Genomic DNA, 26,942 nt, shown 5'->3' with positions numbered 1-26,942 from the left:
AACCAATTGAGAACTTTCAGAACTCCTATGCAAAGCCAACTTTAACTGGAATGGGCACAAAATATGTCAACACGATAGGTTATAAACCTCAAGTCGTGTGCTAGTGAAGAACCTCAGGTTTTATTCTTGATTAGTTCTTGAAATTCTTTTTAGGATCTTTAAGACTCCCACTATCCTCTTGACATATAAGACTATCTTGCCAAATATTCAAGAGATAGTGCGGATTCTTTATCAAGACAAACACTTCACACAATTGGCCTTAGTTGGTCTTTGTTTTATCCAAAACATCACAACTTACCAATTTCAAATGTATCAGAGTAGGACACTTTTACTCTTACATTTGACAAGTGTTTTAAACCTTTCTTTAAGATATGTCACTCAAGTTACAATCTTGGAGTATGACTCTAAGAATTGTTTTGGAACGAAGTATGACTCATCTTCCTGATCTAACCATTTCAATAATTCTTGACTCCTCTTCTTAGTCATAAGAATGCACTAAGATGACCTTTAGAGGACTAATTGTGATATGATTTCTAAATCATTAAGATGATCACAAACATGATACTAAAGTACTCTCCCATCTTTTCAGATTTGAGAAACTTTTATCTTTCTGCCTAATTTGATTATTCCCATTCGTTCTGCCATACATTGAGATTTTTCCAATGTTTCAGAATTATACTTAAACTTGTAAGTATAACCATATTTACTAAACTTTAGTAAATCAAATAGTCTTAACGAGCTTTGTGGTGGACATGACCACTGCACAAGAATGTGTACTCGATCCCTTTAGTCCTTCACTTGACTCACACATCCATGTGAACAAGTAATTAGTCTTGATTTTCCAATGCTTGAAAGTTCTCATTCATCATACTATTCAACTTGCATGATTCCAAGTTTCGGTCCAATTGAAACTTGGGTGATGAGAAACTTTCCTGATTTGGTAAATTTAGACACTACCACAAATGAAAGAATCAAATCCATTTTCCAATATTGTTGTCAGTGGAATCATATAAGCAACAATTTTCCACAAATGTCATTGTAAGGATACTTCAAATAAATAAAATTAAACAATTTTCTTTTATTTTAAAACTTTGCGAAAAAACTTATCCTTACAATCCACATGGAAAATTGTTGTTATCTATTCCTTAACAATATATCATAACTTCTTAAGCAACTGGTCAAAATTCCGATGCGACCGAAATCCACCTTCGCGATCAGAATCAGCATATACTTCCTTTAAGATTTCTCTCTATTATTTGATTCTTAAAACATCAACATGTGACCCAGTCACATCATGTAATGAGGATCTCAGAATAGAACTTAACAGAGTTAGATAATGGGCTCTACCTGATGTAGAGTCAAACTTATTGACTTTAACATCCTTAGGTAAATTTGGCAGCTTTACAATCAACGCCCCTTCCTTTGGCAAAATAAACATATGGACCCTTTGGTAATGGGACTATCTCAGACTTAGCCTTTCTCTTTACCATTTGGTCAACCGGGTTGACTATGGCCAATCCCTTTCCATTGGGAAGAGAATGCTTTTTCTGGATTTCCAGTGTCACCATTGTCACTGTCCATAAATTTTTTTGGAAGTTGATCTTCGAATCAAATTTGCTTTACTATCGTTCCAAATCATTGCTGATTCAGCAGCACCAAGCAAATAGATATGATCATTAAGGTTCATGTCATAGTCTGTTTCATAGTAGTCCCAAAGGAACTCACTATGTGACTTAGAAAGTGATTGAACATCCAACTTTCTCAAGACTTTGACACCCAACTCTCCCAGCTTGTCAATATGTGACTTCATCTCTAAGATGTGATCACACATAGACCTTGCTTGCCATTAGGGCTTGAGTGACCTTGAACTTGTGGGTTAGGGAGAATAATTGGAGGAGGTGGAGGAAGAGAAGTATGACTTCCATGAGCCAAACTCGGGAAGTCATATTCATTAGGAAAGCTTGGTTTGGGAAGATCATTGTTGTCTAAACCAGACATCAACAATGGGAGAAATTCACGTAAAGTTGATTTAAGTCCTTAATATAACACCCAATATGATATATTAAGGCTAGGACCCAACAAACTATTTTATAACTTGGAAGAGGGATGCCGTAATCCAAGCTATAAAATATTTGAAGGTAGGTAAATGACGATTCACCAATTTCCACCAAGATAAACAAAATGTATTATTAGGTTTTAATTGGTTTTGAAACTCCTAGATTCTTTTGAGATTCATTGAACTTTTCAATGGCATGTTTCAATCTCGAGTGTGCCCTTCAGGTTTTGTGACTGGGATGTCGAGGATCACAAAACAAGGTGTGAAGTAACCATGCAAATATACTTGGTACCCTTAATATTTACCCCTCAATCGATGTGCCGGTTAACCACACACGCTCCAACGATACTATGATAAACATTAAGTTACCCTTTGCCTACCTTGTTAAGTCCAGGTTAGTGTGCCGGTTAACCACACACACTCCACTAACAGCTTAAACAAAGTGCAAAGTGTAATTTCATGGATTAGCACCTTATTCACATTTTCCTAAGTAACTAAGATTGGGAATTTATAAGTGTTTAGTTACTTAGTATTTATCATTATACTTATAATGAAGGGAGAATTATAGTCCTTGTCCTACCTGTTCGGCTAACGACCCTCCACCAGTCAAGGAAGCGGTGAGTGAGAGTGGACACCCATTAAAATGCCATTTTATAGGCAGTAACCTTATACCCCCCTTATAGACCGGCTTCGTGAATGAGGCCTACTAATGGTAAGACGACTTTATCTTATACATATCTATATAATTAAAATTATAATAATAGTATAAGGGTTGAATTTTAAACTTTTAAAATTCTAAGGTCTAGTTTGGAATTAAAGTATACATGGGGGGTAACTTTACAAATTCCAAAACTTGAGGACAAGTTTTGAAACCTTTCAAAACTCTTGGATTTTTCATAACTTATGAATTTAATTAAGGTTTAATGAAAAAAAAAATCAAGTTCAATAACTTGATGACAAGTTATGGAAGACATTAAATCATTTAATGATGACATTAAAAATAGTGACTCTTCTATTTTCATAACCTATGAGACTTAATGACACTTTAAAAAGAAAAACTCTTCACTTTCCATAACTTGAGGACAAGTTATGGAGTTCATAAAAACCATTAAGATCAAATATTCAAATTAACACAATAATCAAATAATTTTTCTATGATCTAGATTAAACTCATAAGTAAAGATAATTCACATCAACAATTTTTCAAGAAATTAGATAATCATATAAACTAATATAAATCTTGAAACTTTGACAATTATCCTTTGAAGACTCTTGGAATTCATAACCTAAAGAGTTAATAAATGAGACATTTCACATCCATAACTTATGGAAGTTTCAAAACTCTTAAGATCATAACTTTAAAAAAAACTTTTGAGTTCCAAAATTTTATGACAAAATTTGTAACTCCTTAAAACCATTTAGATCAAACTTTTAAAACAAATAAAATAATCATATCATTCTATCTTTTAATAAATTGACCTAATTCAACTCTTGTAGTAAAGTGACTCAAATTTTATAAATAATTAGTTTTTCATAAAATCAAGTAATTATCATAAAATTTGACAAACTTCATGTTTTTTTTTCTTTTTTTTTCCTTCAACTTGAAAAAAAAATACATTTGCATCAAATATAATAGAAAACAACCCATGGCTCTGATACCACTGTTGGGTTTTAGTATACTACAACATCCTATGGTGCACATACAACCCTAAATACCTTGGATCTATGTTTTCTCTATTATACATGCAAATGGTTTCCAAGGCCTTAAACCTATAACTAGCATGCATTTGACATAAACCATATAATATACTAGTTAGAGAAACATACCTTTTATGTGGCTTGAAGTCTTGATGTGTTTGGCCTTAAGAGCTTAGCACCAATAGTATGAAATGCCTCAAATGGAATCACAACACACCTAGGACAAAGGTGGCTCTTGAGAGAGAATTCCATGCACCAAAACACCTCCATATTTCTCTAAGAAAAGAAGTGGTGATTTTGGCTATGGAGTAACCTATTTATATGTAGGATTCCAAGGGTCATGGGTATAACCCATAATCCATACCCATGGGTTTTATGATCCATGGTTCATGTGGCCCAACTCTTTATGTATCCATACATAAACTTGGTCCAACATGGATCATAAGCCCAACACATATAAATATAACTAATTATCATAATTAGTCCCCATAGATTTAATTAGTCTCTTTTGATCACTAAATTAATTCCAAATTAATTCTTGATCGATACTAATTAAAACATATGATTTCATATTAATATATTATAACTTATAATATATTAATAAACCATAAATAACCTTCTCTCAAAAGTCCATCCAAACAAATTGTCCTGATGATATGCAACCCAAATGGACCATGCTACTCTCGGGTCAAGTACATACCAATAATAGTTATGGGCTTAGACATCTAATCCAGCAACTCTATCCAATGCTTCAAGGCTCAAACAACTAGTTTCTCCCAAGAAAGGCCCCCGCAACAAAAGAAGAACACTTTCCACGGGCAAAACCCGCAGGAAACACAGAGCGTCCAAGAAAGCCAAAGCTCCCAAGGAAGCAGAACCCTCAAAGAAACGAAAAATCCAACAAGTTGTATCATCAGAAAGTAACTCTCAATCCAATCAATCTTCTGACGATTCTGATCCCGACTCTGCTCCTATTGCCATTCTCAAGAAAAGGAAAACCAAATCCACTAGCCAAATGCGTGACCAGACCGATACCGAAGTCTCTCAAAAGACTCCAGTAGTCCTTGGGGTCCCCGCAGACCCATTCGCTACTACCCTCTCCATCCACTCTAACACGGAAAGTGTGCTAGTTTCATATCAACGTGGAGACTCACCCCCAACTAGATCCCAAGAGGATCTAATTGGTTCTTCTCGCCCTAAGGTCTCCAGGGCTTCCAGACTACATTTCTTTCAAGAATCAGAGTTGCGCTCCATTTTAGACTCTGTAATCCAAACACTCCAAACACCTACCCAACCGCAGGGCGATTCTTCAGCCCATGCCAGAACGGATCCGAGGCCAAACTTGACCACGGGTCAAGGAGACCGAGGAAGCTCCGGAAATCCTACTCTACTTACATCAAATCCAGGTGGTTTAGGCACAGTGAGCACAAATGTGCAAGGATCTGTGAACCCGAGGGACACCTCGGTGCGTTTTCAAGGATTTGACGGTGATGAATCAAATGATTCTTGGAGGCATTACACTCCAGTCTCAGAATCCGACATTCAAAAGTATGCCGCTTTCCGTAGGGCATTTCAAGCAAGAAAGGATCAACAAACCAAGCAACTCCAACAGAAGCAGCAGGAGATTGAAACCGTAGCCAAATACTGGGCCAATGTCATCAAGAATGCCAATACGGTTGCCACAATCCTCAAAGTCCAGGACTGGATGGAAGAAATGGCTGAGACAATCCACAAAGCTCAGGACAATCCAGTTGGTGCAGGTACATCCAAGCCCCCTCCAACCACTGCTGATAACAACTCTCAAGAGGATGGAACTGCCATTGATGTCAGCTCAGCTCCAACTTTTGGCTTCGATGACGTCAATTTAAATGAGGTCAATCAACCAGACCCATCTGATGATGTCATGATGATTTTTGATGAAGAGGAAGAGTCAAGCGGATCTCAACATTCCACTTCTAAGCCCAAGAGCAAAAAGAAGAAAAAGAAGCAAGTTGTCTCGAGAAAAGAATTTCTGTCTTTACAAAACAAAGTAGATCAGATTCTGGCTGCAGTCAAATCTTCCCAACCACAATCTGAGGAATCGCCTGGCCCACAGTCTCTCATCGACCGCATCAAAATACTGGAAGCCAAAGAGCATCTTGCTGCAGAACGCATCTCCCTTAAAGTGGAAATGGGGATTCGGGCCCTAGACAACAATCGCAAAGCTGATCATCAGCACTTCATCTCCACTGCCGAAAAACTCATTTATGAAGTATCCTCCATCAAAACGGATCTTCAGACCATCATCAAGGATCATTCTGCACAATCTCAGAAAGTTGTTGAAGAAACGCACAATGCGTATGAATCCGCAATCTCTGTCCGCAGGTCACTATCCTCAAACTTTCACGGTCCCGACATCCTGCAACTTACCAAGGAGATTCACCGATTGCTCTTCAACCCCCCAATTCCAAACAACAAACAACTTGCTGAAGCTCTAAAAGCTCAGTTTGACCAAGTTTGTGGTAAAATTGATGGACTTAAGCAATAGCTTGAGGAAGTACCAGTGGCTCCTCCCTCAAGAGGGGGAAGTGAAGACCAAAGCTCAGATCAAATCTCTCATCAACATTCCTCTCCCGTCATCAATGAAAAAGTTCCTACTCCTCAACCTTCTCCGCAACCTTCTCTTCACAAGAGTCCAAGTTGTTGGATAAGGTGTCTAAGTCCATAACTATTTCTGGTATGTACTTGACCCGATCCGGCATGGTCCATTTGGGTTGCATGGCACCATGTAATTGGATAAACTAAAATGAGAGAAATAACGCTTATGGTTTATTAATATATTATAAGTTCTAATATATTAATAATATTATTTAATTAGTTTGATCAAGAATTAATTTAGAATTAATTAAGTGATCAAAAGATAACTAATTAAATATATGGGTAGATTATGTAAATCTTCCATATCTTATATAGTGGGCTAAGAGGCTCCATGGATTATCAAGTTGGGTTCCACCCATAGGATGCTCCATGGATGCTCCATGGGAGTTACAAACCCATGGGTCATGGAAATGAAGAGTCATGACACATTAGGGTTTACATGGTGTAACCCTAGATGTGTCAACACTATATAAGAAACCCATTCTCCACCAAAATCGGCGACACATAAGAAACAAGAGGGCTAGGCCGATTTTAGAAGTGTGTATTCTCTCTAAAGTCATTCCAAAAGCATTTGGTGTTGTGTGAAGCATTTGAGGCATCACACTTGAGGTGCTAGGCTCACAAGGTTTCAAGGATCATAAGCAACAACAAGGTAAGTTATTCTATCTTTCATGCAAGTTAAAATTTGTTCCCCATGTATGCTAGATAGGAATATAACCTTGGAATTCAACTTTGCATGATAATTAGACAAACATAGATCCAAGGTTATTAGGGTTGCATGTACACTTAGGAAGTGTTAGAATGCACAAAACCCATCAGTGGTATCAGAGCCTGGTTCGTTTGTTGTTTTTTTTTAGTGCAAACAGCTTGAAAAAAAATCGTTTTTCTGTTTTCTGCATGTATGAAAGTTTGCACATTTGTTGCTGGAAATGGACTAGAAACATTACCCTAAACTATTTTGATGTTTTAAAGCTTGTTTTAGATGGTGTAATGTTTATGCTAATCCATTTACAATGGCAATTATTAAAATTACAAGTTTTTTTAAGTGTAATTTTTGATTCTTGAAAGTGTTCATATTCATGTTCTTGAACTTATGAAGATTAGATGATCATAGAAATTGTTTGTAACCTTCATGGTAGTTTAATTCATGATCATAATGTGTTTTAATGGAGTCCATAACTTGTCCTCAAGTTATGGAAAACCAAAAGTCTCACTTTTATTAAAGTCATTAAAAGAACACAAGAGTTATAAAAATGAAGAGTCTTCATTTTTATTACTCAATTAATTCATAAGTTATAAGAAATGAAAAGTTTTGGAAGTTTACAAAACTTGCCCTCAAGTTTTATAATATTATAAGTTACTAATATATATATGTATAACGTCAAGTCGTCATACCGCTAGTACGCCTCATTCACGAAGCCGGTCTATAAGGGGGGTATAAGGTTGTTGCCTATAAAATGGCAACTTAATGGGTGTCCACTCTCACCCACCGCTTCCTTGATCGGTGGAGGGTCGTTAGCCGAACGGGTAAGACAAGGACTTATAAATTCTCATTAAAAGTATGATGAATATTATAAAGTAACTAAATGCTTTTATTAAATTCCCAATCTTAGTTACTTTAGGAAAATGTGAATAAGGTGTTAATCCATGAAATTACACTTTACACTTTGTTTAAGTCGTTGGTGGAGCGTGTGTGGTTAACTGGCACACTAACTTGGACTTAACAAGGTAGGTAAAGGGTGACTTAAGGTTTACCATAGCATCGGTGGAGCGTGTGTGGTTTACCGGCACATCGATTGAGTGATAAACCTTGAGGGTACCAAGTGATTTGCATGGTTACTTCACACCTCGTTTTGTGATCCTCGGTATCCCAGTCACAAAACTTGGAGGGCACACTCAAGATTGAAACATGCCTTTGAAAAGTTCATTGAATCTCAAAAGAATCTAGGAATTTCTAAGAACCAATTAAAAACCTAATATTTATATTTCGTTTTTCATGGTGGAAATTGGTGAATCGTCATTCACCTACCTTTTAAATATGTTATAGCTTGGATTACGGCATACCTCTTCTAAGTTATAATATATTGTGATTGGATCCTAGCCTTAATATTACATTTGGGTGTTTTATTAAGGACTCTCTTAATATCTAAACTAATCTTGTTCTCTTCTTTCAGATGTCTTCAAACAATGCTGCTTCTGGCTCTAATCCTAATGGCTCCTTTACCCTTATGAACTTGTGTGGGAAAGTCACTTTTGATGGATCCAACTTCAATGAATGGATCAGAAACATCAGGATGATTACCCGCTACGAGGACAAAGAATATGTCCTTGACAAGGAGCTTAAGGAGATTGATGAGACCACTGCAACTCCCCAGGAGATCGCTGACTTTCGGGCACATGAAAGGGATACTACAAAAGTGGCATGCATCATGTTGGCCACCATGACAGCGGAACTCCAAAAGTCCTATGAGGACTTCTACCCTTTTGAAATGCACCAAGATCTGATGGAAAGATACCATCAAAGTGCACGACAAGAGAGGTATGAAATCATATGCTCTATCATAACAACCATGATGAAGGACGGGGAATCCGTCACGAGCCACATGCAGAAAATGCAAAGGTATGTGGATCGGTTGCTGAAGCTTAATGTGAACTTCCCTGAGGAGCTTGCAATAGATATCATTTTGCACTCCTTACCATCGTGCTATGATCAATTCCGCATGACATATCACATGAATAAGGAAGAGGTCACACTCAGCAAACTTCAGGGACTCCTCAAGACCGCAAAAACAGGTCTTAAGGGTAAGTCGGTTGTTAACACTCCTACTCCAAACTCCGCCCTGGTTTTGGCAATCGGGAAAGGTAGAGGGAAGAAGAGGAAGAGCTCTTCGAAGGGTACCAAGGCTAGGACCCTTGATGGCTCTTCTTCAAGTGGAACCAAGAAAGGTTTTGTCACTCCTTCTTCTGACCCTAAAGAGGCTGAATGCTTCTATTGCCATGAAAAGTCACATTGGAAGCGGAACTGCCCAAAGTACCAGCAAGATGTGAAGGATGGGAAAGTTAAACCCAACCATGCAGGTATTTACACTATCTTATCTAATAACTCACCCCATTCTAACTCTTGGGTCCTTGATACCGGTTATGGTATTCATATCTGTTCTGATTTGCAGGGACTAAGAAGAAGTGAGAATGTGGAGCATGGAAGAATAAACTTAATCATGGGGAATAGGAAAGCTTTCCCTGTCACCAAGATTGGAGTTTATACTTTATCGCTAAGTAGTAGGTTTAGTTTAGATTTGAATAAATGTTGTTATTCGCCAGAAATGGCAAGAAATATTATTTCCTTTCATGCATTGTATAAACAAGGTTTCACCTTTTCATTTGATAATGAAGTTGGTTCAATTAATGCTTTCTTTAATAATGTTCTTTATTTTAAAGCATTACCTTGTGATGGTGTGTATGAAACTGTATCTGTGGTTGATAACTTAGGAAATAATGTATTGTGTATTGATTCTGTTAATGATAATAACTTGGATAAAGCATCATTATGGCATTGTCGTCTTGGACATATAAGCAAGAAACGCATAGGCCAACTCCAAAAGGATGGAGTATTGGAGTCATTTGACCTAAAGTCAGATGATAGTTGCGAATCATGCTTACTTGGAAAAATGACAAAGTCACCCTTCACAGGCTCTTGTGAGAGGGGTGAAGGTTTGTTGGATCTTATACACACGGATGTGTGTGGGCCCTTCAAACATGCCACAAGGGATGCTAATCGTTATTATTTGACTTTTACTGATGATTACAGTAGATACGGATATGTCTACTTAATCAAGCATAAGTCAGAGACTTTTGAGAGGTATAAAGAGTTTAAACAGGAAGTCGAGAATCAATTGGGCAGGAACATTAAGATGCTTCGATCCGATCGAGGTGGTGAGTATCTTAGTTCAGAGTTCCTCGACTATCTTAGGGAATGTGGGATTGTCTCACAATTGACACCTCCCAGGACACCGCAGTTGAATGGTGTAGCTGAGAGGCGTAATCGAACCTTGTTGGATATGGTTCGTTCCATGATGAGTCGAGCTTCGCTACCAATCTCATTTTGGGGGTATGCCTTAGAGACTGCCGCCCATATCCTTAATCTAGTTCCCACAAAGAAAGTTGCCAAAACTCCTCATGAGATGTGGACTGGTAAAGTACCCAAACTAGACCACATTAAGATTTGGGGTTGCGAGGCTTTCGTGAGACGTGAGACTCATGATAAGCTCAAACCTCGAAGTGAGAGGTGTATTTTCATCGGCTACCCACAGAAATCCTTTGGTTACCTCTTCTACAGACCTAGTGAGAATGTGGTCTTTGTAGCTAGGAGGGCTTTCTTTCGAGAGAGAGAGTTCATAAGCCAAGGAGACAGTGGGAGGCAAGTTGACCTTGAAGAAATTCAAGAGTCAAGTGGTGAAGGAACTTCAAACCCTAGCACTCAACTTGAGGAGGAAACTTCTATTGAGCCAATTGACAAGTCTGTACCTCTGAGGCGTTCCACAAGGGTTAGGAATGCACCTGAGCATTACTATGGATTCCATATTACTGCGGAAGGTGATACACTTATCAGTGATGAGACACTGATAGGTCTGGATGAACCTAACAGTTACGCGGAAGCCATGGCAGGCCCTGAATCAGCCAAGTGGAAAGAGGCAATGGACAGCGAGATACAGTCCATGTATGACAATCAAGTTTGGAACTTGGTTGAGAATGTATCAGGTTGTAAAACTGTAGGGTGCAAATGGATCTTCAAGAAGAAGACCGACATGGATGGTAATGTACACACTTATAAGGCACGACTGGTTGCAAAGGGTTTCTCACAAACTCCGGGAGTTGATTATGATGAGACCTTTTCTCCAGTGGCCAAGATTAAGTCTATTAGGGTTCTGTTAGCCATAGCCGCATTTCATGACTATGAAATATGGCAAATGGATGTCAAAACCGCTTTCCTTAATGGAAAGTTGGTTGAGGATGTTTACATGAGTCAGCCAGAGGGTTTTGTCAACACAGAGTGCCCTAATAGAGTGTGTAAGCTTGAGAAATCCATTTATGGGTTAAAGCAAGCACCTCGCAGATGGAATCTTTGCTTTGATGAGAAAGTCAAGGAATTTGGCTTTTCTAGGAGTGAAGATGAATCTTGTGTATATGTCAAGGCTAGTGGGAGTATAGTTAGCTTTTTGGTATTGTATGTGGATGACATACTACTCATAGGAAATGACATCCCAACTCTGCAGGAAGTTAAGTCCTGGCTTGGGAAGTGTTTCTCTATGAAGGACCTAGGAGAAGCTGTCTATATTCTAGGGATAAGGATCTTGAGAGACCGGAGTAAAAGACTAATTGGACTTAGTCAGAGTACCTACTTGGATAAGGTGCTGAAGAGATTCGTCATGCAGGACTCCAAGAAAGGAGATTTACCCATCCAGAGTAACGCCAGATTGAGTAAGACACAAAGCCCTAGTACTGAGGCTGAGATAGCAGAAATGAGTCGAATACCTTATGCTTCGGCTGTAGGATCGATCATGTATGCTATGACGTGTACTCGACCTGATGTAGCCTTTTCTTTGAGCATGGTTAGCTGGTATCAGGGGAACCCTGGCAAGGCACACTGGACTGCGGTAAAGAATATCCTCAAGTACCTATGGAGTACTAAGGACTGGGTCCTTACCCTCGGTGGGAGTGAAGACTTGAGAGTTGTAGGGTATAGTGATGCTAGTTTTCAGACTGATAGGGATAATTTCCGCTCTCAGTCAGGCTGGGTCTTTACGTTAAACGGAGGAGCAATTTCTTGGAAGAGTTCCAAGCAAGAGACAGTGGTTGATTCAACTTGCGAATCAGAGTATATAGCAGCTAGCGAGGCAGCAAAGGAGGCGATATGGCTGAAGAACTTCATTGGAGACCTTGGAGTTGTACCAGCTATTAAAGAGCCAATGGAAATTTTCTGTGATAGTGAAAGTGCAGTTGCCTTAGCCAAGGAACCAAGGGATCACGGGAGATCCAGACACATCGACAGAAAATACCATTTCATCAGACATCGAATAGAAGAAGGACTCCTCGTGGCAAAGAGGGTATCATCGGATGAGAATCCAGCAGATCCCCTCACGAAGGGACTGACTCGGGTTAAGCATCTCCAGCATGCTCGGAGCATAGGGCTGAAGGATGATATTAGATTTAGTAGTTAGATAACCTTGAAATTTGTAAAGTGTATTTGACATTAGATGATGAATAAAAGGTGTTTTATTTATGAGTAAAGTGTTTCTATCTCTTGTCGATCGTTTACTATATTTCTTTTGCATGTTTTGACTTCCAGAATAATTATGTTTGGTATATCATATTATTCGAACCTCCACAGTCGGTCATATGTCGGAAGTAGGTATAAATCAAGACTGTCATGATTGGTTGCAGAGGTCTAAGTTGTTGGACATGGCTACAACACTCATGAGTGCTCATAAGTTCTGAGCATTGGACTCAACCCACGCTCACTGGAATCACTTCATGGAATTTATCTCGAGTGATCGTGAGACGGTAATATCATATAAGTCTTCAAACCTAGAGATATGATTTGGTACTTATGAGTTGGTTATGCATTGATTGTACGTTAACACATTGGTAACTCGATGTTATAAAACGTGCTTTTGTGTATAATTCAATGAGTGGTAGAACAAACATATGAGTCGAAGTTTATCTGTTCCTTCTTGGATTAGAAGCTGATATCTGGGCCCCTCGATGATTTTGTTTTGACCTATGTACCGAGCCCGGTCAGAACTAAGTTGATGTGTTCAATTAAGTTCTTTGTCAAACAAATCGGAAATCGGGAAACAAACTGCTGGACAATAAGTAAGACATTGTTCCATGTATTTGTCCGGCTGATATCTAGAACAGAGGATTATATGATCACTTATCTTAAATGGCGTATCATCATCTTCTCAGTTCCGAGAGACCTTGAAAGAGCTACGATTGCCGATCGGTTCCTGAAGTATTGCAGTTATAGTTATTAGACTTATCCAAGTGGGAGACTGTTAGATAAGGTGTCTAAGTCCATAACTATTTCTGGTATGTACTTGACCCGACCCGGCATGGTCCATTTGGGTTGCATGGCACCATGCAATTGGATAAACTAAAATGAGAGAAATAACACTTATGGTTTATTAATATATTATAAGTTCTAATATATTAATAATATTATTTAATTAGTTTGATCAAGAATTAATTTAGAATTAATTAAGTGATCAAAAGATAACTAATTAAATATATGGGTAGATTATGTAAATCTTCCATATCTTATATAGTGGCCTAAGAGGCTCCATGGATTATCAAGTTGGGTTCCACCCATAGGATGCTCCATGGATGCTCCATGGGAGTTACAAACCCATGGGTCATGGAAATGAAGAGTCATGACACATTAGGGTTTACATGGTGTAACCCTAGATGTGTCAACATTATATAAGAAACCCATTCTCCACCAAAATCGGCGACACATAAGAAACAAGAGGGCTAGGCCGATTTTAGAAGTGTGTATTCTCTCTAAAGTCATTCCAAAAGCATTTGGTGTTGTGTGAAGCATTTGAGGCATCACACTTGGGGTGCTAGGCTCACAAGGTTTCAAGGATCATAAGCAACAACAAGGTAAGTTATTCTATCTTTCATGCAAGTTAAAATTTGTTCCCCATGTATGCTAGATAGAAATATAACCTTGGAATTCAACTTTGCATGATAATTAGACAAACATATATCCAAGGTTATTAGGGTTGCATGTACACTTAGGAAGTGTTAGAATGCACCCATTGTCTTGGGAAACTTGGTTATGAAATCCATAGTGATCCGTTCCCACTTCCATTCCGGTATCTCCGGTTGTTGTAGAAGACCGGAGGGTTTCTGGTATTCGACCTTGACCTTGGCACAAGTAAGGCATTTACTCACGAAGGTAGCAATCTCTGCTTTCATGTTAGGCCACCAGTATAACTTTTTAAGATCCAGATACATCTTATCTGAACCCAGGTGGACGGAATAACGAGTGTTGTGCGCCTCGTTCATGACCAAGTCTCTGAAACCACCGTGTTTCGGGGTCCAGATCCGATCCATGAGATAATAAGCTCTGCCACCCTTGACTTCCAAGTTCTTATCCATCCCTCTCAGGGATTCAACCGCCACATTTTCAGATTTCAAGGCGTCGAGCTGAGCCTACTTAATTTGTGTGGACAAGTGCGAATGGATAGTCATAGTCAATGATTTGACTCTTCGACCAGAATATTCTTTCCGACTTAGGGCGTCAACTACTAAATTGGCTTTACCCGGATGATAACGAATTTCGTATTCGTAATCACTGAGTAGCTCGACCCACCGTCGTTGTCTCATGTTGAGCTCCTTCTGGTCGAATATATGTTGTAGGCTTTTGTGGTCTATAAAGATAGTGCTTTTTGTGCCGTACAGGTAGTGTCTCCAGATCTTCAGAGCAAACACAACTGCTCCTAGTTCAAGATCGTGGGTAGTGTAGTTGACCTCATGTGTCTTCAGCTGTCTCGAGGCATAGGCGATGACCTTACCTCGCTGCATCAGAACACATCCGAGTCCTTGATTTGACGCATCGCAATAGACAACGAAGTCTTCTATCCCTTCGAGGAGGGATAGTAATGGTGCGGTGCACAAGGCTCTTTTGAGCGTTTGGAACGCTCTCTCCTGCTTCTCTTCCCAGTCAAAGGCCACGCCCTTCTGGGTCAGCGTTGTAAGAGGTTTCGCAATGCGGGAGAAGTTCTGTATGAACCTGCGATAGTAGCCAGCGAGACCTAGAAATTGACGAATTTCTGTTGGCGTCTTCGGTGCTGACCAGCTCTCAATGGCTTTGATTTTGGATGGGTCCACGTGTATTCCCTCTTCGCTAACCACGTGTCCTAAGAATTCGACTCTTCTGATCCAAAATTCGCATTTCGAGAACTTCGCATAGAGCTTCTCCGAACGTAGTGTTTCTAAGATCTGTCGAAGATGTTGACTATGTTCCTCCTTACTTCGAGAGTAGATAAGTATGTCATCGATGAAGACGATGACGAACTGATCCAAGTAAGGACGGCACACCCTATTCATTAAATCCATGAACACTACGGGTGCGTTTGTTAATCCGAACGACATCACTACGAATTCGTAGTGCCCATAACGAGTTCGGAAGGTTGTCTTCGGAACATCCTCCCCTAGCACTCGCAGTTGGTGATATCCGGATCTTAAGTCGATTTTGGAAAAGAAATTTGCCCCTTGAAGTTGGTCAAATAAATCGTCAATACGAGGCAAAGGATAACGATTCTTGACGGTCAGTTTGTTGAGCTCCCTGTAGTCGATGCACATACGAAACGATCCGTCTTTCTTCTTGACGAACAAGACTGGAGCTCCCCAGGGTGAGAAGCTTGGTCTTATAAAGCCCTTGCTGAGCAGTTCGTTAAGTTGACAGGACAGTTCTTGCATCTCTGTAGGTGCTAGACGATAGGGCGATTTGGCTACGGGGGTAGCCCCTGGAACTTAGTCGATTCGGAACTCGACTTGACGTTGCGGAGGTAATCCTGGGAGTTCTTCTAGAAAGATGTCGGGAAAGTCGCGTACTACTGGAATGTTCTGGATGTCTTTCGTTTCTTGGTTCACATCGACCACATGAGCAAGGAATGCGTGACATTCCTTTTGTAAAAATTTCTGAGCTTGAATGCTCGAGATGATACGAAGGTTCGTTCCAGGTTTGTTGCCATAAACTACTAGGGTTTCACCAGACGGCAGATTAAGGCGTACAGCCTTTTCGTAACACATGATGTCGGCACGATGAAGACTCAACCAATCCATGCTGATAATGACGTCGAAACTTTTAATTGAGACCGGCATGAGATCGATCAAAAATGAATGGCTATCTAAAGTTAGGGTACACCCTATGTATATACTGCTAGTGCTCTCTGTCTTTCCATTAGCCATTTCTACAGTGAACGGTTCTTTAAGTGCTCGTGATTTTTGCTTAAGTAAATGAGCAAAGTTTTGGTTCACGAAACTCCTCTCCGCTCCACTATCAAACAGAATGCATGCATAAGAGTTATCGAGGAGAAACGTACCAGTGACCACTGTGGGGTCGGCAACCGCTTCCTCGTGGCCTATGGTCAGAACTCTTGCCACTCCACCGGCATTCCCTGCCTTCGGGTAGTTTCTTTTGTAGTGACCTACCTCGCCACAACCATAGCAAGCTTGGCCCACTCCTGTGTCGGGGACTTGGTTGATTGGCCTCGTCGGAGCTTTACAGAAACGGGTTGTGTGCCCCTTCCTGTTGTAGTTCGTACACTGCATTTCCCGGCAGGCACCGACGTGGCGGAAGTTGCATTTGTTGCACTTAGGCAAACTTCCAGCGTACTGCTTTACCGGAGCAGCAGCGGCAGGTGCTATCGCAGCATGAACTGCCACGACCTGCTGCTTTTTGGCAGCCTTCTTCTTCTTTTTGTTATCCCAGAACTTCCGCTTGGAATCAGCGGTTTTGGCGGGTTCTGAGATGGCCAGGGTCGTTGTTGCGGCCGGGGTACGAACCCCATGGTCTATGATCCGCTGTGCCAATCGCTTGGCACTATCAAATGTAGTGGGGTTTGAAGCCAAAACATTGCCCTGGAATGGAGGCACCAGCCCCCATATGTACCTTTCGATCTTCTTTCCCTCTGTGTGAACCATGTTGGGACAGAGGGCCACCAGTTCGCAGAACCTGGCGGTGTAGGAGACTATGTCGGAGTCCTTCATGGTTAGGCTCCACAGTTCCTCCTCTAGCTTTTGGATTTCGCCCCTCGAGCAGTATTCCTCAATCATGAGGTCTTTTAAAGTTTCCTAGCCCATGTCGTTTGCCACTACAAGAGTTAGTGACTTGACATGGCTATTCCACCATGTCAGGGCTTTTCCTTCGAAAGTGCAAGCGGCAAACTTGACTTTACTCGCTGCAGAGCAGGAGCAAATCTCGAAGATCGACTCCGTCTTTTCGAACCATTGCGAGAGGGCAATGACTCCGCCAGTCCCTTTAAAGGACATTGGCTTGCAGTTGGAGAAGTCCTTGTAGGAGCACTCTCTCAAGCGCACAGGGATTTCACCATGATTAGATTGAACGGGGGTTCCTCCTCCAGTGGAACCAGAAGAATGGTATTGTGCCATGGCTGTAGCCACAGCCGCAGCTACAGCAGCATTTAGAGCTGCCGTATCGAATTGAGGAGCAGGTGGTGTTGGTGCGGGAGGATCGCGCCTTGTTGATTTACGAGGAGGCATCTTTCAACTATAAGTTTAGAAAGATGAAGACATTGATAAGAATTTAATAGGAAAATTGATGAGAATGACTCATGGACTAACTCTCCATAGTCCAACAGCACAAATGAATAGCACGATTGAATGTAGATCTAAAACTAACAGATGATAGCATTTGGATAATACTTTCCATGAGATTAGATATCTGTCAACAATACTGGAATTACAGATGTAATGAGTTCGGGAAAAATGACCTAGAAGTAGGCCTTACATCAACCAAGATGGGAAAATTTTGACAGACAACTACCTAATCAAGATCTAACGGGTCTAAGATTTACAAAGATAGGAAATTAGACTAGAGTTTTTACACTAACTAGGTTATATCCAAAAGAGAAGTCGATGAGACTCTAACGGCGACGAGAACTACTAGAGTGAGTTCTTGACTCCGACAGAAGACGTTCTATGTCCCTTACGCGCCTATCAGATCTTGCTTGCTGAGCTCGAAGTTCCCTGACTTCAGCTTGGGTTTCAGCAAGTTCCCACTGCAGAACTGCATTGCGGACCTGAGTCCTTTCATGAGCAGACTCTAGTTGGCGAATGCAGACTGTGTTAACGCCAGAGTTGGCGTCAATCTCCACGACTCGGTCGATAGTCGCTCGAACTTGCTCGGTGTTCCGAGCAATCCTACGAACCATGATGGGTAGGACCCTGTCAGCTGAACCTCCCTCAGTGAGGTTGTAGAAGCTTCTGTCTCCATTGTAGGGAATGGGTTGACCCTATTCCTGACTCCATCTATTCAAGTTTGTGGCCCACATGGGTGTGGGTCCTTGAAATGTTGGACGAGGATTTAGGTTTGGGTCCTGAGCAGCTGGGGGTAGGTTGTTGACTTCTGGCTCTGAGTCAGAATCCTCATAAAAGCCTTCAGCTTCGTGATCATCCAATGGGATTGGGTGATCATCTTCTGGCTCCTCTCCCAACCATCCTGTATTGCCGTTGTTGGGGTAGTACGGGTCTCCGGGGATATGGAATCCGGCCATGATATCTACGCGAGAAATGGGATAAAGAAATAACTAAATAGACGCACTAATTATATAATTATAAGATGATCTTTATCAGTTACTTCAACATTTGTGTAGTGCATACAAGTCATATGTAACCAAGACAGGATAGACCTTCGAATAAGTGACCCTAACTCTAAGCCCACAACCAAACAAGGAACATGAAGTAAAGCAAAGGTCACAGATTCTAAGTCTATGATATCCTAGATACATATAACCTTAGCGTATCCACTCAGCAACTATTGATATACTAATAAAGACCTTTAGTTCTCAGATAAGTAATTAATAGTAACACAAAATACTCCTATAATATTTTAAGTTTATGTTCTGTTCTACTGTTCTCATTGTAGTAGTGTTGGTAAGTTTTTAGACTTGTTGCAACCTCACAACCACACTTAGGCACATGCTAATCACTCCTCGGATAATGTAGTTGATCAGGCTACATCTTCCCAGGGTTGACCATATGTCTCTAAGTCTACTTGTGCTGCCCAACAATCGTAATATTTTTGTTCTGTCCTAGTGACACTGATTTTTAGTATGAATGCAGGTATGTATACTTGGTTAAATATTTTATTATTTAAAAGTATATACTCTTTATCAGAGTATTTTAATCCCGCTGTGTTTATAGTTTGTATATGTTTTATGGGTCGATACACTCGATTCACTATAAACAATGCTCTGATACTAATCTGTCACACCCCAAAACCGGAACGGCGGAATCGTTCGGGGGTGGAGGACGTCATGTACAGTATCACAACAATGCAAAGTAGTAAACAAGCAACAACATCATCCATTGCATTAATAATATAATTTCATACAAGTGTGTTCTGTCAAGTTAAATAGACACCAAAACTGTGTATCAAAATAAAAGATGAGTCTTAAACGAGCTCCATCTTCTCAAAACCTGGCACCGATACCTGTCTACTGGTGACCTGAGAATACAAGTTATTTTGAAAGAGTTTATCAGCTTTAAAGCTGGTAAGATCATAAGTATATTAGTGTATGTATTTGTATGAAAGCATTTGTAAGATGTTTGTAAGATGTTCGTAAGATGTTTGTAAGATGTTTGTATAAGTTTGTAAAAGTTTGAATTCTCCTAGAAAACCCTATGTTTCCTACTAAAAGTAGCCTTCTACCAAGACATCTAGTGTCTGCGTGTGTGTCTCTTGTAAGAGTATGTATTTTCCCAAATCTGACTATCATTAACCAAAAATATAGTTTTTACATTACTGTTCATTGTGTGAATGTTTACAAAGTGAATGTAATGGGGAAAATGAAATAGTACTGTAGTGTTGTATTAAGTAGCTACTGCTGTACTAACTACCTTAAACCAATTGTTATTTTAAGGTACCATGTGATCGGCCTGTACCCTGCTACCGACTCATAGAAAAACGACGATGTAAGACGTCGTAAGAAATGACGTTTGGCACCCGTAGACTTGCAAGTCCCACTGTAGCGAGCAGCAAGGTGTAGGATAGTCAATCCAGTATAGATCTATACACAAACTCATACGCTCCCCAATTAAGGAGAATCTGGATACAAAACGGTCATGGCAGGTAGTGTCATGCCCCGTTACGTGGCTCACATAACTGTAATAATGTATATGTAATGTATGTGCTAGATGTATTGTGTGTTCTTCCTCTGTCTAGCCTGTATGTATGTTCTCTCTGTATGGTATTGTTTGTTTCTCATCACTATGTATTATGTTTGTTTCTCATCACTATAAGTTATGTGTGTTTCTCATCACTATAAGTTATGTTTGTTTCTCATCACTATAAGTTATGACACATGTATGAACTGACTCATTGTATGTTTCATTGATCTAGTAATAGTATTAGCATCTCCCTAAACTATACCTATTATAGATTACTAGTAATGTTGTTTGTATGTATAAACATGTTTGTGTATACCTTTGCTACCCAAAGGTATTGAACTGAATGAAAGAAGTAACCTTTTATATCTATATACATATACATAATATATAACTAGGATTCAAACGACCTTCGGACAAATAACCCTGATACCCTAAGTCCACAACCAAACAAGGAACAGGAAGTAAGGTGAGCTATCAGTCCTAAGTCCTTTCAATCCTACTTATATAACTATATCTATATAGATACACATAATATAAGTTAAAAGATTTTAATAAAAGTATTTGATATGAAAAAGAGTTTGTAAAACAGTTTGAAGTAAAACAGTTTGGTAACACAGTTTGAAAAGTAAGAAATCCACTTGTTTGGTAGTTATTAATCACATGTGATTGATATAATAACTATAATTGTTCAACTTGTATTCCCCCCCCCCATAAAAGCATTTAAAAACATTTAAAAGGTTAATTAAAGGGGTATGAACTCATCTGTAGTGAGTGGTTTGGATGAACGGACTGTATAGGATGCTAAGTGGCAAGTGAAGACTTGAGCACACACGCGGATCCTATTTAACATATAATGATACATATATGAATATAATTAGTGCTTATAACAACTAATTATTGAATTGAAACCACCTTAGGGACTAGTAAACACTTATTTTGAAGTGTTACAACCATATATGATTGTATATAAGGGGTATATGGCTATACAAGGGAGTGTATGGTCAAAATACACACTATTTGTGTGTGTGCGGCCAGGGTGTGTGGCCAGGGTGTGTGTGCGGCCGCACACTCCTTATGGAATGTGCCAAAACGTATTTTAAGGCTTTAGGACTCATCTAGGTAGGTTTCTTACTTCATGCTTTAGCCTTATAAGAAGTTTATTGCCATTTTTGGACCTAAAAAGGGTGTGTGCGGCCACCATGATGTATGCGGCCGCACACCCTTTATGAAGATGATAAAATCGTGTTTTTCTAGCATATCATCAAGTGTCCTTAGCATATAACAAGTTATGATAAGTGTATACACGTTATAGAGGCTTGAAAGGGTGATTAAGGTCCAAAACTAGTTCGTGTTCTTGGTGTTCTTGGTATTCTTGGTGTTCTTGACTAAAAATGGATGTTCTCATGGATCAAACCAAGGTAAAAAGGCTAGTTAGGGTCGTGTATCAACAAATAAAAGGAAGGATTACTACCTTTTGTGAAGATCAAGATGAAGATTTGGATGATACGACAAGGTGTTACACTCACAAAACTCATCCCACGACTCCTACCCTGATTATACTATATTTTAAACACTCTAATTGACTCCAAACAGTGCTAGAAAATAGCAAAAACGAGTCTAACCTTCATTGATTTGAATAAGTGTATAAGATAAAATTTTCGGATTGTCACAAGTCGGGGTGCAGAGCAAGTTGTCATCCGATGTATGTGCTTAGGAATTCATGAGCTTTCTTCGCGGCAGGAAGCTATTAGACAAGGAGCTTGTTGTAGCCAGTGATTTCTTTCGGGATCGCCAATGAATAGGTTATGAGGCGTTTGGGTCACTCAGGTTGGGTGTTGGTTATTGAACGATTTGTTAGCTCTTTGTATAGATTGCTATCTATAGTCTAGGATGAGCAGTTGATGATCTGTCAATCAACTTCAGATTTTGGTATGTGTAGTTCAATATGGGCTTTGTTCAGTAGTGTATTGGATCAGTGGATTATTTGTCAATGCATTCTCGATCGTTGTTCGTTTCATTCATTGTCAATATTTGAGGTTCTTCGAAAGTTTCGAGCTATATCAATGGAAGTTCAATGGATGCGTCAACCTATCTTCAAAATCTTTACATTGTACCTTTCGGTATCTGGGTATGGGTAACCTTAATTGTTGGTTATGGAAGTATAGCTCATAGTGGGCTTGGGTTTGGCAGTTATCCTTGGTTATTGGGAGTTTGGACGTCGGAGCGGTATTGTTTAGTTTTTCATGTGTGGCTTTGGATCTATGAAAAATCCAATTTTGGCATGTCGTGTCGACATGGTTGGTATTTGGATTGATCCGACCATGGTTTTAGTAACATTTATGGATAACTTTGGAAGTTTTATCGAGCTAGTTATGTATTGGTGGAATCTATTCAGTTTTAGTCAAGGGGTAAGATCTTGTTTCGGTCATTTATGAGGATGTTTCTGTTAATGATTGAGGTTCGTCATTTTGTTAGATCCACTAGTACTTCAACCTTTGGGTAAAGTTCTGAGGAAAAAGAATATAGTAAATCCAGGGTTGGTTATGGGTTCTCTTGAGGGTGTGTATTGTGGTAAGTTCATTAGATATTGTCGTGAGGGGTGTATGTGGACTGAACAATATAGCAAAGGAGCACTTGGTTCGAATTATAGGCATGGTTCTTATTTGGGTTATAGCTTTTGAATTGGAACAAGAGTACAACAACCTATCCCATTCTTTGGTTATGTGTGACCATGTTTTCGTCTGATTTTTCCTTGGTAGCAGCCTGTTATGTGAAAGGAATTGTGTGTTATAGAAGGGTATGGCTCATATGGTGTTTGGTTCGTATTGAGAGGGATGTTTATTGGGTTCCTGTAATTCAGTTAGTTGATGGTTGTGTATCTTTAAGCCCATGTGGTGTTGATCGTGAGTCTTCAGGCCAGTGATGGAATGACAACAAGATCGGCGTAGTACCTTGAGCTTATCGTTTTAAGTGGTTAGAAGGTGTCATGATGTATCGTGAACTAGTGCTTGTATGATTCATATGGGTGGGGTGGGACCCGGTAGTCATTTGATTGGGACTATTAGGTCTCGGAGCATTAGTCTTATTGGTAGGTTTGGGTGTTAGTGTATTGTTAGGAGTATTAATTGTACATCAGAAGTCTATTGATGAATGTTTGCATTATGAACCTCATTTGCTTGTGCGCTGTCTATTAGGAGTTTGGTTACCAGTGTTGGGTATCAGTTCTGAAATCTCTAGTCATGGAGTTCATTGTTTTGTCAGGTGGATGTACACCTGAGCTGATGAGGGATTTAGATGCAATGTGAGGTTCTTGGATAGACCATCATTATGCTCGTGGGAGCAGCGGTTGTTGATGACTTTTCCGGAAGTCAAGTGTGTATTTAAGGTCTTTGGGCACAATTTCTAGATTTGGGATTGGGTGAAATTCACGATCAAGATGTTTGAGTATTCATTCTGTATTGTTTGGCGGTTTTCCTATTCAGGGAACCAGGGATAGGTACGACGATTGGTTGATAATCAGTCCTAGGGTATGGTTTCTGAAGTTTAGACTGATGGGTTCCCGGTTTCGGTGAGTATATTGACGCAGTTGGTTTGTGGTTGTAGTTTTGAGAGTTCCTCGTTTAAGTGGTTTTCTCTGGAAGTTGGGTCATACAGTTAGGGAGAGAAAGAAAGTTGTTGCGGTCGAATAAGACCAATGCTGATTTAGATCACCACTAGCATGAATAGTAGTAGGTTGGAAACCGTCATGCATCTAGGTGGCGACTAATTGGCCACCTAAATCGACTTTAACAACATTGCTTATTTTAACCTAATATATATATATATATATATATATATATATATATATATATATATATATATATATATATATATATATATATATATATATATAAACCTTTAATTTTAAGGTTTTCACGTGCAATTCACGCATCATTCCCTTGTGGCGCGTCTACCCCGGCGCGTATACTTCACGAATTTTTTAGAGCTCAAAGGCACCGTCACCGTCCCTTTCCACAACTTCCAATACACAACGCTTCCACTTTTTTACTTTTCCAAGCCACCACCGATTCAATTCTAGTGCACAACCTTTCTCTTTCTATCTTCCCTCTCAATTGTTTCTCTTTCCATCGTCTTCTTTTTCTCGCAAACACTCAGACCTTCATTCAAACATCGATTGAATCGTGCTTTGATCTATGGCTCATTGATTACAAACTGTAGAAGGTAAACAATTATCTCCTAAGGGTCGTTGTGTTTCCCAGTATTATAAATTGTTTTTCATTCCACTGTTCTTCATCTAATCTTCATTCTCCTAATCTCTTTTCATCTTATAATTAAGGTAAACTTTGTTTTCTTTACCAAGGTTAATTTCTTTATACCTAGATCCATTTTTAGACCAGTTGTTTGTGTGTATGTCTGTATGAGCCCTATTTGAATGCTTATTTGAAGCTTATTCTGTGACTTGGACAAACCATCCTCCTTTTTTCATTCAACCTGCGTTTTTTAATCTTAAAAGGGAAGATACTTTTCTTACTTTTTCTTGATTTGTGGGTTTTTTGTTCTTATTTGGCTGGTTTTATTATGCATCACGGTTAGGGGTTTTAAGGGCTTCTTCGATCATGAAAGAAAATCATTTTTATTGTCGTTGACTTTTTTAATATTGTGGATGTTTATGATTTGCATCGGGTCATCACTGTTATTTATGGCCAAAAATAATAGCTTTATTATTTTTTTTAATATTGTATGTTCTAAGCAGATGTTTATACATGTCTATTGCCCTCTGCCTTATATGTTATCGTTTTTTATATGTTTGTCTATGATTGGTGATAAATTAATGTTCACCATAGAAGTCAAGGCTCTCATTCTTGTCTTTTCATTTTCATATTTCCCCAAATAATAAACCCCACTCTGAAGCTTCTCAACAGTAAGCTACAATTTGCTTATGTGATTGTTAAACCTTAAACAAAGGTATGCATTCTGCCTTTTCATGTCATGATTTCTAGGACATTAGCCAACTAGCTTTGACAATAATAATTCCCCCAATTTATAAATAATATACAAAACATAAACACAATGAACCTTTCAATAAGAACAGAAAATTAACGGAAGAAGTTATGTTTACAATTTTTTTTTTTACATATTTCCATTTCTATTTTTAGGCTATTATTAGAATTTAGTTTTAATAATTCTATTTTTAGGATTTCATATAATTGGAACACCAAGGTTTTTATGCTGAAATGAAGTGCATTATCGTAAAATCAGGTGTCATTTCAAGTCCAGAAACTATTCCTTTTGGTATGTAAACAGTAAATTACATTGCTATTAATGTCAACAGCTTTATTTTTATTTTATTTTTCTTTTCAATCTTACTCTGTTTCTGTGGTGTTTACTTTGCAGGGTTATGTATCAAACAACGGAATATGAGAAGCTCAATTTGTGTTGATGTTTGAAGATGTTTTTGTGCTTATACTTAATGAGAGACTGTTTCAGGCTTTTTAAAGGAAGTGTCAAGTTCTATAAGTTGTGTGTATCGATTACTTTCTTTAGAAGTTTTTATAATATTGTTTTTTGCACTTGTGAAAAATACTGAAGATGTTCTCCCATGTACGAGTTATGTTACTACTTTATGTTGATCTCTGTCATAAAACTTCCAAATTTCAGTAATAGTAATCACTTTTAATATCATGAGGGGCTGCAGTTCTTTTATGGCTAAAAAAGAGTATAGGAGAAAAGCCATTATGAAATGGAAAAAAAAAATAGTGGTCGTCTTGAAAAACTTGTTGAAAAGTTGGATATGGTTGCTTGTTCTTTAGAGTTTAAGAAACAGTACAGACAAGAAACCATTATAAAGTGGAAAAGAAAAAGACTTAAGAGTATTGGCAATAGACAATTTTCATCCACCACATCAGTAGCAAGAACTTTACTTCCTCCTCCTCTGAACATGGAAAATCACTAACAAGTGTGGTATGTTCCTCCGTTTTAATCAATCTTTTTTATTTTATTGAGGTTTCCATTGATGATTTAATGCATTCAACAATGTACCACATTTGGGTTTACTAAATTTACTAGGTTGTTACAAATTTTTGATCTTTTTTCCATGGATAGATGGATTTGGCAAGCCTCTAAAAAGAACATTCCAGGTTTAAGAACTTTCCCTATTATCATTTTGTATTTTTTCCTTGAATTCTAGATCCAATTTTTTAGAAAATTTCCAATCCGATATTGCGTTCTTCACATACAAAATGTTCATCAGGGATATAAAGTTTAAAGTTTGGAGTGTTTTTAAAGCATGAGTGGGGAATTATTCATGACTTATTATCCATGTTTTCTACTCCACTATATATATATATATATATATATATATATATATATATATATATATATATATATATATATATATATATATATATATATATATATATATATTTTCATTTTATTGGTATAATTAAAATCTCCAGTGGATAACATCACAACTGTACTCTTTGTGGGCGGAGGGTTTCTCTTAATTGCAAGAGAATATCATATTTAGGATTAAAGGGCGGAAGGTAAATAAAATTATGTAGATTCTTTTGATTATAAAATTAAATCTGAGATTTTTCAATGTGTGATTTTATTTCTTTTCATTCAATTTCCT

General features: G+C 38.8%; 1 long non-coding RNA gene across 3 annotated transcripts; it reads left to right on the top strand.

Annotated features, from left to right (window-relative positions):
- The first annotated feature begins 24,343 nt into the window (after nucleotides 1–24,343).
- LOC145165188 (uncharacterized) lies at nucleotides 24,344–26,617 on the top strand. Of its 3 annotated transcripts, none has more exons than XR_013739940.1 (4): nucleotides 24,344–25,276; nucleotides 25,507–25,603; nucleotides 25,706–26,272; nucleotides 26,378–26,617. It is a non-coding gene; the product is annotated as an uncharacterized LOC145165188 (long non-coding RNA). The 3 variants fall into 3 exon arrangements; XR_013739941.1 differs by lacking the exon at nucleotides 26,378–26,617 and having other exon boundaries at nucleotides 24,345–24,532; nucleotides 25,223–25,276; nucleotides 25,706–25,993; XR_013739939.1 differs by lacking the exon at nucleotides 26,378–26,617 and having other exon boundaries at nucleotides 24,348–24,532; nucleotides 25,706–25,993.
- Nucleotides 26,618–26,942: the final 325 nt, after the last annotated feature.

Source organism: Lactuca virosa, chromosome 3, assembly GCF_052849685.1.
Source record: "Lactuca virosa cultivar CGN04683 chromosome 3, Lactuca_virosa_CGN04683_v6, whole genome shotgun sequence".
In the NCBI taxonomy this organism is placed as follows: Eukaryota; Viridiplantae; Streptophyta; class Magnoliopsida; order Asterales; family Asteraceae; genus Lactuca; species Lactuca virosa.
Note: the sequence above shows the minus strand (reverse complement) of the source record. Positions and strands in the feature narration are given on the sequence as shown.